The sequence below is a fragment of the Arvicanthis niloticus genome, chromosome 1 (genome assembly GCF_011762505.2).
Source record: "Arvicanthis niloticus isolate mArvNil1 chromosome 1, mArvNil1.pat.X, whole genome shotgun sequence".
Classification (NCBI taxonomy): domain Eukaryota; kingdom Metazoa; phylum Chordata; class Mammalia; order Rodentia; family Muridae; genus Arvicanthis; species Arvicanthis niloticus.
This window is the reverse complement of record NC_047658.1, coordinates 119,403,951-119,417,336: the sequence shown is the minus strand read 5'-3', so window position 1 is coordinate 119,417,336 and position 13,386 is coordinate 119,403,951. Positions and strand designations below refer to the sequence as shown.

At 41.2% G+C, this 13,386-nt stretch overlaps 1 protein-coding gene and 1 pseudogene across 1 annotated transcript in view; both read left to right on the top strand.

The window, feature by feature from the left end:
* Positions 1–1,065: 1,065 nt before the first annotated feature.
* LOC117703359 (uncharacterized protein C8orf48 homolog) lies at positions 1,066–1,944 on the top strand (annotated as a pseudogene).
* Positions 1,945–12,208: 10,264 nt separating this feature from the next.
* The window catches only part of LOC143435344 (uncharacterized), a 34,921-nt gene continuing 33,743 nt past the window's right edge, over positions 12,209–13,386 (top strand). Inside the window, exon 1 of the mRNA XM_076917399.1 lies at positions 12,209–12,569. The gene's annotated coding sequence lies outside the window, so the exon portion shown is untranslated. The remainder of the gene's footprint in view (positions 12,570–13,386) is intronic.

Here is a 13,386-nt window from a genome sequence, read left to right as displayed (position 1 = left end):
GCATGGACTTTCCACCTAATGCTTATAAGGCAAAGTAATGCTACCTCAAAATGATTTCATATTGAAAAGAAAAATAATCCACCCGGTCCATCATCAATGAGACAGACTAGCTCTAGACATTAGACATCTTTCTAACCAGCTATTGTCAAAAGATTTGTAAATGATCTATCGTGTGGAATGTATCACTAGATATATCTTTATGCAACTGAGACTACACAAAGGAATGTCCACATAACTCTCTTACTAGAAAGTCCATCTTCTGCTATAGTTTATCCTTTTCCCCACAGCTTTTCTCTGTTACTCATTATACCTTGTACTTTATAAATTTTAGGTAAACTATCTTTTCAGCAATATTCTGTTGTTATTAGTGAAGACCTTTTGTGTTGGTCATCTTTCCATTTCTGTGACAAAATGAATGAAATAAACAACTCCTAGAAAGGGAACGTTTCTTTGGGCTCCCGGTTTCAGAGGCTGCAGGCCTCATTTTTCTGGATCTATTGTTGGGAGCCAACTCCTAGCAGAAAGTGGCTATCATCTTCACAGCCATCTGAGCCATATACTCTAACAAGAGACTTGTTTTTCAACAGCTGAGCAAACTCTGATAAACATCTTGTTTTCCCCATATATCTTGGTTTGTTGTTAGTGCGCCCAGCTGCAAGGCACACGTGGTCTTCAGCTGTGGTCCCCTGCTTGTGCTTATAAATACCCATGATTTCCTTTCAAAAAAGAGACTAGAGACTTGATGACATACCCTGTCTTGTCTCCATGCTTCACGTCTCTTGCCCCTCCATCCCCACTTTCTCTCTTGCTAGACCCTGACCCGAGGACCAGAGCATTTAGCCCCAAAGCATGGGGCAGTGCGGGTCTCGACAATCTATCCCTTTTTTTTTTTTTTTTTTCCATGTTTTAAAGTTTCTAACCAGAGCTAGAATGGGCATTATCAAAATAAATCTTCAGGAAAGGCATACCCAGAAGAAGAGGCTCACGGCCCTATCAGCTTCTCTTTACTGGCTCCAGACTCATTTTTGATCAGAGCAAAGGAGATGAGAATCTGAGTCCGAGACAATGGGGTAGCCACCTGCTCAGAAGCCGGAGGACTCAAAAGAAGAGCACGGAGGCCCAACGTCTGTGCTACTCAAGTTTCAGAAGAGTTCCTCAGGTCCTGTACTGATGAAATACTGAGTTCTGGTTTCATCAGCTTCTCTGGAGAATTGCAATCCTGTTCACATACCTCTGACAGACCTCTAGAGACCTAAAAAATGCCAACTACAAGTTCGGAAGATCAAGACGAGCAGTCAGAACTTTCAGTCTTACAGAAGGGTGAAAATAAGCCGAGTGAAACGAGATTCAACGACCTCAAGAGCAAAGAAATTCATTCTGAAAGATATCAGTCCAACCGTAGACTCCCACCAGAAATCCCTAAGGAATCCAGAGAAGAATTGAATGCCCTGCAGTCTTTTTGTACTAAAAAAGTACATTTGATCCATCAGAGAGAGGATTCAAGAGCTAAGAAAAGCAACAGATCCAAAAGACTGCAGCTCAGATGAATTGCAGAGACCTCAGAGGTAGATGCTTTCAATTGCACAATCCCTGATGAACTGTTGAACAGAATCTATTTGGAAAACACGAGAGTGACTCTAGCATACATAGAGGCGATTACTCAACACATTGCTTCCCAGTGTCCCAGTTATAATAGCAAAAGAGCAGAGCTGGCTCAGTCTGACTTCCTGAGACAAAGGAAGACTTTATTACTGCAGTCACTACTACTCCAAGAGAAAATAAATGGACACCTTCATACCACAGACTTTCTCATCCATGTTGGAGAAGCACATCAGGGTTTCCCCAGGGCTTTCAGGTGATCCTGGGATCATCCGGAAACAACTGACTAAGAAAATGCAGAAGGGAAGTTCTGGCTTTGGGTGGGCATATTCAAAGCGGGTGTGAGTGTACAAATCCTTTAACACTTCTCAACTCAGTTCCAACCAGATGGGAGGTGCTGACTACTAATGATGATATGCAATGTGCCCAGGCAGGGGATGGTGACTATTAATGATTAGTGATAATATGTGATGTGCATACATGTACCTGGTGTGTATTTGGGGAATTACCATCTCTTGTAGCAGAAAGAAACTAATGTAAGATTTTCTTCTGCTTCCATCATAGAGGTCTAAATCACTCCGTCCAATAGACTTTTCACATAGCTCAGCAGGCTATGGAAAGCAAGCCAGTAAGTCACATTTTCCAGGCTTTCTGTTTAGTCTTTGCCAAAAAGTTTCTACCTTCAGTTCCTGTCTTTGCATCTCTCTATGACTGACAATAAAATAAAACTAAATAAAAAAATTTTTATTGTACTAAATAAAACTGTTTCTTCTCTTTAAGAAAAAAGTAAATCTTCACAGGGTGCAGAAAAGAGGGAAACTGAATACATTGATAGGAGTATCTTTCTTTTTCGTTTTTTTTTTTTTTTTTACATTGTAAAATGTGTGGGTTTTTTTTTTTCTTTTAAAGTGTTTTTTATTGGATATTTTCTCAACATTTCAAAAGTCATCCCTTTTCCTGATCCCCTGCCCTGAAACCCCTATCCCATCCTCCCTTCCTTGCGTCTAGAAGGGTGTTTTTCCACCCACCCACCCACTCCCTTCTCCCAGCCCTGGCATTCCCCTACACTGGGCCATCAAGCCTTCATAGGACCAAGGGCCTCTCCTCGCATTGATGCCCCAACAAGGCCACCCTCTGCTCCGCTCCGTATGCAACTGGAGCCATGGGTCCCTCCATGTGTACTCCTTGGCTGGTGGTTTAGTTTCTGAGAGCTCTAGGTGGGGACAGGGGGGAGGTCTGGTTGGTTGATATTATTGTTCTTCCTATGGGGTTGCAAACTTCTTCAGCCCCTTCAATCCTTTCTCTAATTCCTCCACTGGGGACCCCTGCTCAGTCCAATGGTTGGCTGCAAACAGCCTCATCTGTCAGGCTCTGGCAGAGACTCTCAGGAACTATATCAGGCTCCTGTCAGCAAGCACTTCTTGGCATCTACAATAGTGTCTGAGTTTGGTGTCTGTATATGGGATGGATCCCCCAGATGGGGCAATCTTTGGATGGCCTTTCCTTCAGTCTCTGTTCCACACTTTGTCTCTGTATTTGCTTCCATGAGTATTTTGTTCCCCTTTCTAAGAAGGACCAAAGCACCCACACTTTGGTCTTCCTTCTTCTTGAGCTCCATGTGGTCTATGAATTGAATCTTGGATATTCTGAGCATTTGGGCTAATATCTAGTCATCAGTAAGTGCATACCATGTGTGCTCTTTTGTGATTGGGGTACCTCACTCAGGATGATATTTTCTTTTTTTTCTTTTTTTTTTTTTTAAGAGCAAAGGCTGCTGCAGCGTTTTATTTCTAGCAGATAAATAATTTCCATTCTGTAATGCGGGTTCAATCCTCATTTTACCACCATTCCCTGCATAGCTACTATGTGCCAGGCATAAAAACAGACACAATTCCTTATCTTCAAAGTAGAGAGATAATACATTAGTGGAAGATACTAAGGAGAAACAGGAGGAAGCCCCCATAGTGATCTCTGAGGATGGCTCACAGATAAGTCATTTGAGAAAAGAAACAATGATTCTCAAACGTGGGTGGGTCATGACCTTGACCCTTTCACAGGGCTTCTCCTAAGATGAACAGAAAACAGAGACATTCACATTACGATTCTTAAGAGTAGCAAATTTACAGCAATGAAGTAGCAACAAAAATAATTTTATGGTTGGGGATTACAACACGAGGAACTGTATTAAATGGTTAGTGTTAGGAAGGCTGAGGACCACTGGTCTAGAAGGTTCATCTTCATCATCTAAATCTATCAGTGAAATGTCCTGAATCTAATTCCAGCTCACCACTCTTAGAGTAGCATGGTCTTTCACTAAAGGAAGCTCCAAGTTCTTCCTATTAGGGCGTGTGACATATCGGTACCTGCTAGGGTATATGGTCAGTTTGTATCTTCCTCCTCTGGTGACTTTCCAGTGTTTGTCTTACTTTAGCCTGGTTATTGATCCAGTGTCTAAACCTGTATGATACTATGAGGGTCTTTTGGCAAGACTATGAGGCTGTGACTTAAAATCTTGTCATCTGATCACGGGACCTGTTACCTATAGGGTCACAAGTCTGAACTTGTCTTAGTAACTGCCTCTAAATACCTCCAATCCACATTGAGTTTTTAGGGCCATCATGACTCAGCCTCTTCTCAAACTTCAGCAGCCACTTTCTTTTTTTTTTTTTTTTTTTTTTTTTTTTGCCTTAATTTATTTTTTTATTAGATATTTTATTTACACTTCAGATGGCATCCCCTATCCCCATTCCCCCCCCACCTCTTAGGAAACCCATATCCCATGCCCCCTTTTCCTTTTTGCATTTATACATTTTTTTAAAAAGAATGTTAATCATAGGCTTTATAAGTTTGGAATTGTTCAATCAGAGGTGTAACCCACTGACCGACTTAGATATAACAACTATCTTTGACTGGTGGAGATACATGAACATCTGCCTCCCTGTCTCCCCCCTCTTTCTCTCTTTCATCACCTAGCTTCTCCTCTCCTTCTTCTCCTCTTCTTACTCCTTTTCTTCCTCTCAGTACTCCTCCTACCTTAGCTCCTCCTACACATCACCCTTCCTGTTAAAATGAAATTTTTCTCTCAAAATACAATTAGAGCATCCATTTGTCTGCAAATCTCTTGAAGTCATCGTTTTTAATAGCTGAGTAGTACTCCATTGTGTAAATGTACCACACTTTCTGTATTCATTACTCTGTTGAAGGGTTCTTTCCAGCTTCTAGCTATTATAAATGAGGCTGCTATGAACATAGTGGAGCATGTGTCCTTGTTATATGCTGGATCTATTCCTTTTGGGGATGTGGTCAAAGAGAGCACTATGAATAGTAGGAGGAGGCAGAGCAAGGCTGCTTACCTCATAGAAACCAAGAGAAGAGGGAGGGAACATGGAGAAGGAGACAGGAAGGAAAGGGAGGGGTAAGGAAGGGAGGGAGAGGAAGAAAGAGAACAACACAGCAACCAGGGTATCACCACCTCCTAATCACTACTGCAAGGAAGCAAGCCATTAGCATATGGATTATTGTCAAATACTTAAAACCTAAACCAAAACCCCTCTTCTCCACTCTTGTTTTTTTCGAACTCCAAATCTTATTCCCACTTCCATGTCTTCATAAACAACTGACCCATGGTGTGAAACATACATATTTTATGTGTTAGTGTCCCCAGAAAAGATCTGTGACATTTCATTACAGTCATATCTATAATTTGCATAAATCATACATGCACACTCACCTTTCTCCTTCCAGTAGTACATATTTTTGATGCAGTCATGTTGCTATTCATATATCAGCTGATTTGAAATGCTGTCTGATAATGACATAGATCCATGGCATTTATGTCAGCACATTTATGCATCCCTTCTTCCAGGAATGGACACGTAGGTTATCTCTTCCCTGGAGTAATTTCATTGGGCCATGTATTCTTCAGCAGAATATCTGATATGTAAGCATACACCACACCACAGGCACATGAGCACACACACCACCATTTTTTTTTATTAGATCTTTCATTTACACTTCAGATACCATCCTGTTTCCCCATTCCCCCCCCCTTAGAAAACCCCTATCCCATGCCCCCTTTTCATTTTGCATTTATACATTTTTTTAAGAAATGTTAATCATAGGCTTTATAAGTTTGGTATTGTTCAATCAGAGGTGTAACCCACTACCCAACCTAGATATATCAACTATCTTTGACTGGTGGAGATACATGAACATCTGCTTCCCTGTCTCCCCCCCACACACCACCATTTGATTAAGGAAAACAGGAACTCTCACCATTCCTCTGTCGCAGGCTACATGATGTTACATACTTTTTTCTACAATGTATTCCATATTCTCCTGGTCTCTCAAGGTCTCACAGATTTTGATACGCAGCAGTGTTGCTTCTAATGTTCCAGTGTGGCAAAAAGTTTTTATTTTGTCATGTTTTAAAACTGGAGTTCACACAAGCAGTAGGTAGCACCTACTCTGTGTTTCATGTGAACTGGAAACCACAGTTCTGAGAGAGTAGATACACAGATGTAGCAAGAAGAAATCCAGAATGAAGAGCAAGATTTGAACATGTGGAGGATAAATAATAGATAAAATAAAGTTCATAACCTGTAGAAGAAAATGAGGTTGATAACATAGAAATGCAGACACTTGCAAATAGAACACTTAATTCTTAGCAAGCAAGGAATTAGAGTGAATGACATCTGACTACATACACTGGGGAGAAATGATGGAAGAATGTGAAGGTCTTTTATTTATTTGTCTCTCAAACAAATAGAAAGCCATCTAAAAATAGGGGTATGTGGGCTAGAAGAGTAGATGAAGTGCTTGCTGCATAAGCATGGTTTGAATTCCTAGAACCCACATAAATCCAGACATTGTAGCACCACATCTGTCATCCCAGCTCTCCTACAAGAGGATTGGGTGGCATAATAGAGAGCATCCCCAGAACTTACCTGCTATTCATTCAGTTGTTTCCATTTGAGGTTCTATTGTGGTCTGAATGTAAAATGTCTCCCATAGGCTCTTATGTCTGAATGCTACATTCCCAGTGGTGGCGCTGTTTGAGACTTTGTCAGACTTTTAGGAGCTAGTGCCTTGCTAGAGGGAATATGTCACTGGGGCTGAATTTTGAGGTATTACAGCCTGGCCACATTTCTTGTTCTCCTTTTGCTTCCTGACTTCCAGACTAACCTCAGGTTCCTGTTACTATGCCTTCCCCACCAGGAATGATGCTATCCCTCTGGAATAATAAGCCAAAATAAACTTTCTTCCCTAAGTTACTTCTTGTCTGAGTGTTTTTTCATAGCAAACAAAAAGAAACTAAAACAGTCTGTTATGAATAATGTGACTATATTTATGAACAACTTTTTAATGGAATTATGTTTTGAAATTTATGTGGATATATGTCAAAGAGAATAATCACCAATGATGCAAGGAAAACATAGGCAACCTTGGAAAGAACAAACCTTTGTAGACTATTTCAAATCTACATATCCCCAAGTATCTGCACAATTTATTAACAAAGCTTATGGGTTCCAAGAGCTCAGTATATTCACCAACACTCAGTATAGCCTTCCCTTCCCTGTCATGTTCACCCTAGTGGGTCTTGAAGTGGTATCTTGATGTAGTGTACTAGTGTGTCTTGGGTTTGTGTTTAGCTAATCAGTAATGGAGTTCAGCATCTTTCAATGTGTTTATTGACAGTCGTAAATCTATAGAGATATAGACTCTCTTGTCAACATTTAATAAGGTTACATTACTATCCTCATTACGGGTTGTAAAAGGTATTTATAGATCCTCAACTGAAATCTCTTCTAAAGTATATGTGGAGACTCTAGAATTTCAGCCACAATTCTGGAAAATATTTGCTTCCATTCTAAGAGTCATCACTTCACTTTTTAAACATTTTTATTAATTTTAATGTGCAAAATAATGGGTTTTACTATAACACTTTCAGATGTGCATATCATTGTGATTTGTTCATGCTCATTGTCAAATTACCCTCCCTTGAAATGTCGTTGAAGTCAGCTTGTATGCATTTTATTTTTAAAATTGCCTCTATGCTCATTCAAGATTTTGGTCTATAGTTTGGGGGCTCTAATGCCTTGGGATCTATGTGTTAGTTTGTAGCAGGAAGGAAGTTAGAGCAACTTTCCTCCTAAGTGCTGGGATTACAAGTGTGAGTTACCACACCCACCTCTCATCTAGCTTTGTTATCAAAGGAATAGCCTTCTAGACTAGTTTAATATTTCTTTCTGAAACAGTGGGTGGGTAAAGACTGTCTCCTGTCTCCAACTGAGTTCTTGCCTTATCTTTTCTAAGAATGGAGTGGGCAGACAATAAGAGAGAAATATAGGTAAGAAGAGAATGGCAACTTTAAGAGAAAAATCTCCCCAAGACCCACAGTGAGAGAGATGCTAACCAAGAGGTAGTGTTCCAACTCTGTCTTAGTTAGGGTTTTACTACAGTGAACAGACACCATGACAAAGGAAAGTCTTATAAAGGAAAACATTTAATTGAGGCTGGCTTACAAGTTCAGAGTTCAGTCCATTCTCATCAAGGTGGGAGCATGGCAACATCTAAGCAGGCATGGTGCTGGCAGAGCTGAGAGTTCTACATCTTAATCTGAAGGCTGCTAGTGGAAGACTGACTTCCAGGCAGCTAGGGTGACGGTCTTAAGCCCATGCCCCCAGTGACACACCTATTCCAACAAGGCCACACCTCCTAGTAGTAGCCCACTCCCTGGGCCAAGCATATACAAACTATCACAAGCTCTAAGTCCATAGTAGGCCTGAGGTGAGAGTTTGTGTGTGTTACAGATCTATTCTCTCTGAGGGTTTTGGGGTGCCAGCCTAGAGTGGTCTCTTACAGACCAAGACTGCAGTTTAACAGAGTTCTCCAGGAACTTCCTGCCCTAAACAGAAGCATCAGGCATAAGAAACCATTGTGTCCGTCTCCTATTTCCATCTTCCTCAAATCTTGAGCATCCAGTGAAAGATCCACAGCCAAAGGCAGCATCTCACAGCTGAAGTCTGGTGTCTTCCTTCTCCATCAAGTTTCAGGACTAAAATGTGTCTTGAAGCCTTGAGCATGCCAAAAATCTATTGAGAAACTAGCTGGGTCTTAATAGGCTGAATGTGGACACACAAGCAGGGTTTAGGACCTGTTAGGGAAAAGCTATCAAGATCTTAAAACTTCTGGATGTTCCCAGTGGTTACAGTACATCTTTGGCAGTTTCTGCCTGCTCTTTCTAACTTGTTCATACTCCAGACTCTGGCTACTAATCCTGAGCTTTCATGTGGCAGGGACTTGTGTCTTTTGCAGCTACTACTATTACACTGACAGTTGTCCACGCTTGATCCTTGGGCTTGAGTTGCCTATCAGAGAGCCCTGAGAGCATATGGGAAGTTCCCCACTGGGGTCCTTCCTATCTTTATCTCTTCTTTGTTGTTGTTTTACTTTATTTTATTAGTTATTTGAGAACTTTATATGATATGTGTTATCATATTACCCCATTCACCAGCTCTTCCCCAATTTATTCCACTTTCCTACCCATTCAACTGCATGTTCTTTTTGGTTTTAATCATTCAAGACCAGTTCATGTTGCCCAAATATTCTTTGATGTGTCGTCTTCCACTGGAGAGTGGTCAACTTACTAAGGGCCAGACTCTTAGAGAAAACTATCTCCCCTTCTGCCATCAGCTAACAATTGCCAATAGCTCCTTGACTAGGGAGTGGAATGCCCCCTCTGCATACTGGGATTTGGTCTGGTTTGGGCTTGCACAAGTTTTGTACATACTGTAACAAATGTTGTGAGTTCATGTGCAGCTGCCCTGGTATGTCCAGAAGATACTGTGTCTTTGTGGTCATCCATCTTCCCTGGTTTTTATACTCTTGTCTGCCCTCATTCTCAGTGATCCCTTCTCTTATGACACATGTAAAAAGATGTACTATCTGGTCCAGAAGAAACTTAATGGAGGACAGGGAGATATGATAAAATAAATTTTCAAATTATAATTTGGGAGTTGGGTGATGACTACACGGGATTCATCATATATGTTTCTGTGCATTCATAGCATCTCAGTAAAGCCAAAAGCTAACAAGACTTCAAAGCTGCCTCATTATTTCCCTGGCTCCCTGTCCTTTCTCCCAGCATGAATCTCCTTCTAGAATACCCTGGGAGACTGGCCTCCTGCCAGATGAGATAACTTCCTTCTGCTTGCCCCAAGTATCCCCAAGATTCTCTCCTTCAGTTTCTTTATGCCTCTAACCACACATCCTCATTTCAGTGAGGTCTTTGTGTACACCTCCCATCCCCATTCACACTAATAAACTTTGTTTTTTTCTCCTTAGCTTTTACTAATTCGGACATAAGGTTTTCTTGTGGATCTTACTTATTACTGATTTCACTCTAATACCAGTCCCCAAAAGAGATAGTCCCATCGTGTTTCTTCACTGTTTTTTGAAACCAGTGCCTGACACATACAGGTCCACAATGAAAATGTACTGATTCGTTGGCCCTGAGATGGAGCATACTGTTGTTATTTTGCTAAATGGTCATGCTGTCAAGCTGCCTTCTACATATTTCTATTTATACTCATAGGTTTGCTCTCAATCTTGGTCAGAGAAGCTTCTTTTGCAGCAAGTAGAGGTTAATACAGAGATTCACAACTGGTTAAAGTGGGAGAATCAGGGGCTGTGAGTACCTAGATGGATATGGTTCGTCCATATCAACCTCCCCCATCCAAGGCTCAGCAAACGTAGCAGAAGAGAACAGAAAAAATGTTAAGAGCTAGAGGATAGGGGTAAAAACTTCAAACTACTATCTTCTGGACATAACAGTGCTGTAATCACAAACTCAGAGCAGCTGCAGTTACCTACCTGTGTAAGGTAAAGCCAGTTAAAATCCCAGCATAGATTGGAAGACTATCCCAGAACCCTGCCCCTAGGTAAGGAGATATTGGCAGTTGATGGGAGCTGGAGAAAAGACAGTCATTTTTCCTTGGGTTTGTGGACACTGGTAGACTGTTCATGTCCTGGTGAGTGGCCCTATACTTATGAGCATAGACAGGTTAGACTCCATGAGGAAGACTTGTTGGGGACTCTCAAATGAGATGGACAGAAGAAAAAGAATGGATATAATCAAGATACATTGTATACATGTTTGAATTTCTCAAATAATAGTATTATTCAAAAATTCATCAAATGTATCAACTGCCAAAAAAAAAAAAAAAAGCCCAAAAGCCTTATTCCCAACTACTATCCATAATTCATCATCTGTTAGAAATAAGAATTGGGCTGGAGGGATGGCTCAGTGGTTAAAAACACTGACTACCCTTCCTAGAGGTCCTGAGTTCAATTCCCAGCAACCACATTGTGGTTCACAACTATCTGTAAAAGAATCTGATGCCCTCTTCTGGTGTGTTTGTATGTTCCTAAAACAAACAAACAAACAAATAAATAAATAAATAAATAAATAAATAAATAAATAAATAAATAAGAAGAATCATTTTTTCACTACCATATAGGAATGAACACTAAATATGAAGCTGCCCATGAGGGGCATAGGTTGTGTGTGAATGTGTTTGTAAAATAATTTTGATCTTCAAGTCGCTGTAGCACAAATTTGTGAGGTACCTATTCTGCCAAAGAAAGTGCTTAGACAAAAGATAAGTAGAGAACCCTTGAGGGTTGTGTTCAACACATCCAGAAGATTCTTGGTACCTGGGGGCTTTGTGAAATTGTCTTTATTTAAATCAAACATAATTACATGATTTCTTCACCTATCTCATATCCTTTCCACTCCACCTCCAAAACCCTTCCATATAAATGAATATACATATAAATAGGCATGCTGAGTCCCTTCAGAGTTGCTTACATGTATATGGTCCTGGGGCTAACTACTTGGTATTGACAACCAATCAGGGGGCTCATTCCTGAGAAAGACAATTCTCCCAGTCTTAGCAGTTATTCATTGCTTGCATTTCTTCTGTCCGTGTGCTTCTTTTTTCTTCGTTTTTAATTTTCATACACTATTTTGATCACATCCTATCCACTCCACCAAGTCCTACCAGATCTTCCCCACCTCCCAACTCACACAACTTGATGTTCTCACTCTTAAAGGAAAAAAAGTAAAAGGCAAAAAACATCAAACCATAACAACACACACACCGGAAAACACGGAGTCCATTTTCTGTCAATCAACTGAAGCATATACAAATTCAAATCAGACAAAATCCCAGCACAGAAGAAAAGTGGGCACAAAGTCCTACCCTAACCAAGAAGCTATTTGTAATTAATACCCACGGAAAGGGGAGAGGGGAAGGAATCATTTTTCCCCAATGTAGAAATAAGATATGTGCTCCTTCAAAGAAGTGGGTCTCAGACCAGCGCAGGGCCACTCAGTAGTAGAGGCAAACATAGCTGCTCCCCAGCGCCATCTTGGTTGTGCACAGGGACAAAAGCAGAATAAGATGCTCACACTGTGCATCTAGCAGCTGTTCACTTTATCCTCAGATGAATTATGGGATCAGCAGGGCTGCAGCGCTCCACTATCCCCAGTGCCCACGTGGTCTCTCACGCAGTGCCCTTGGTAACCACGTTCTTGACCACAACCGCAGCTTTAGATCCTCGCGAGTAGGGAATGAAGGGGTAAGACACAGGAGGCAGCGCCCACCGGGCTCTACTGGATGCCAGGTTGCCCACCAGACCACATCACTCTGGCCCTGGGCTCAGGGCATGATGTGAGTGTGAGAGCCTTGGCCCGGTTGCCATTAAGACTCAGACCGGGTCACACTTAGGGCACAAGGGTCGCCAGACCCTGGCCACCGGGACTCTCTCATCCTGAGTTCTCCCATCACTAGGAATGATTTTCTGGTAACTGAAGTTGAATTGAGACATCCAAGGTCATCTATGCATTTGAACGAGATTCAGACATCTAGGCGGCTTGTCCGGCTTTACCTGGGAGAATCTTCTGAGTAAGTAAACACCAGTGGGAAGACTGTTCATATTGGATGCACAACACCACCAACTAAGACATGCTGGTTGTGTGAGCCACCAGATTTGAGTTCTGGGGAGGAAAAAAAAAATGTTGTTTATCCTTATACCTAATACTTTGAGGTACTCTAGAACCTGAAAGTACATTACCAGGGTCCCCTAAATAATAACTCTCCCTTCTCTCTGTCTCTGTCTTTCTCTGCTCCTCCCTCTTCCCTCTCTATGTCTCTATCTGTCTCCCACCCCAGACTCACATATATTCATATAGCCTAGACTTTAAACATAATACATACCATTTAATACATACCATCTGAATTTGACAAAAGTTGCTGAGTCCCAGATTGTTCTTATGAACAATAGCAAACAGCACAATGTCACTATCTAACCCACCTTCCCTCTAATTCCTCTCTTTGTTAATATTAAACCAATAAATGGTGTGAGCCTGTATGAGAACACCTGTCACCTCAGACACCCTGAACCAAAAGCCAGCCCTCCTGGGTTTACAAACACCAGGAGCCCACAGAAGCTTAGATGTCATCTCCCTTTGAGCTCCAAGGATGTGTCACGCGGAATGTGTTTAAATTCTGCAGTGTGGAGGGTGAATGTGACACAACACATGAAAAATATGACATCTCAGTGGATCAGAAACTGATCAAAAACGGCTAGAGTATGAGTTAGCAATTTTATAAGCTCTTGTTTCTATGTAACCTTTCCTCTTAGAAGTACTTTACTGCACTTGGAAATGATTCATTTCCCCTGTCATTTGTCTTGAAATGCCTTTTTTTAGCTTTTTTAAAT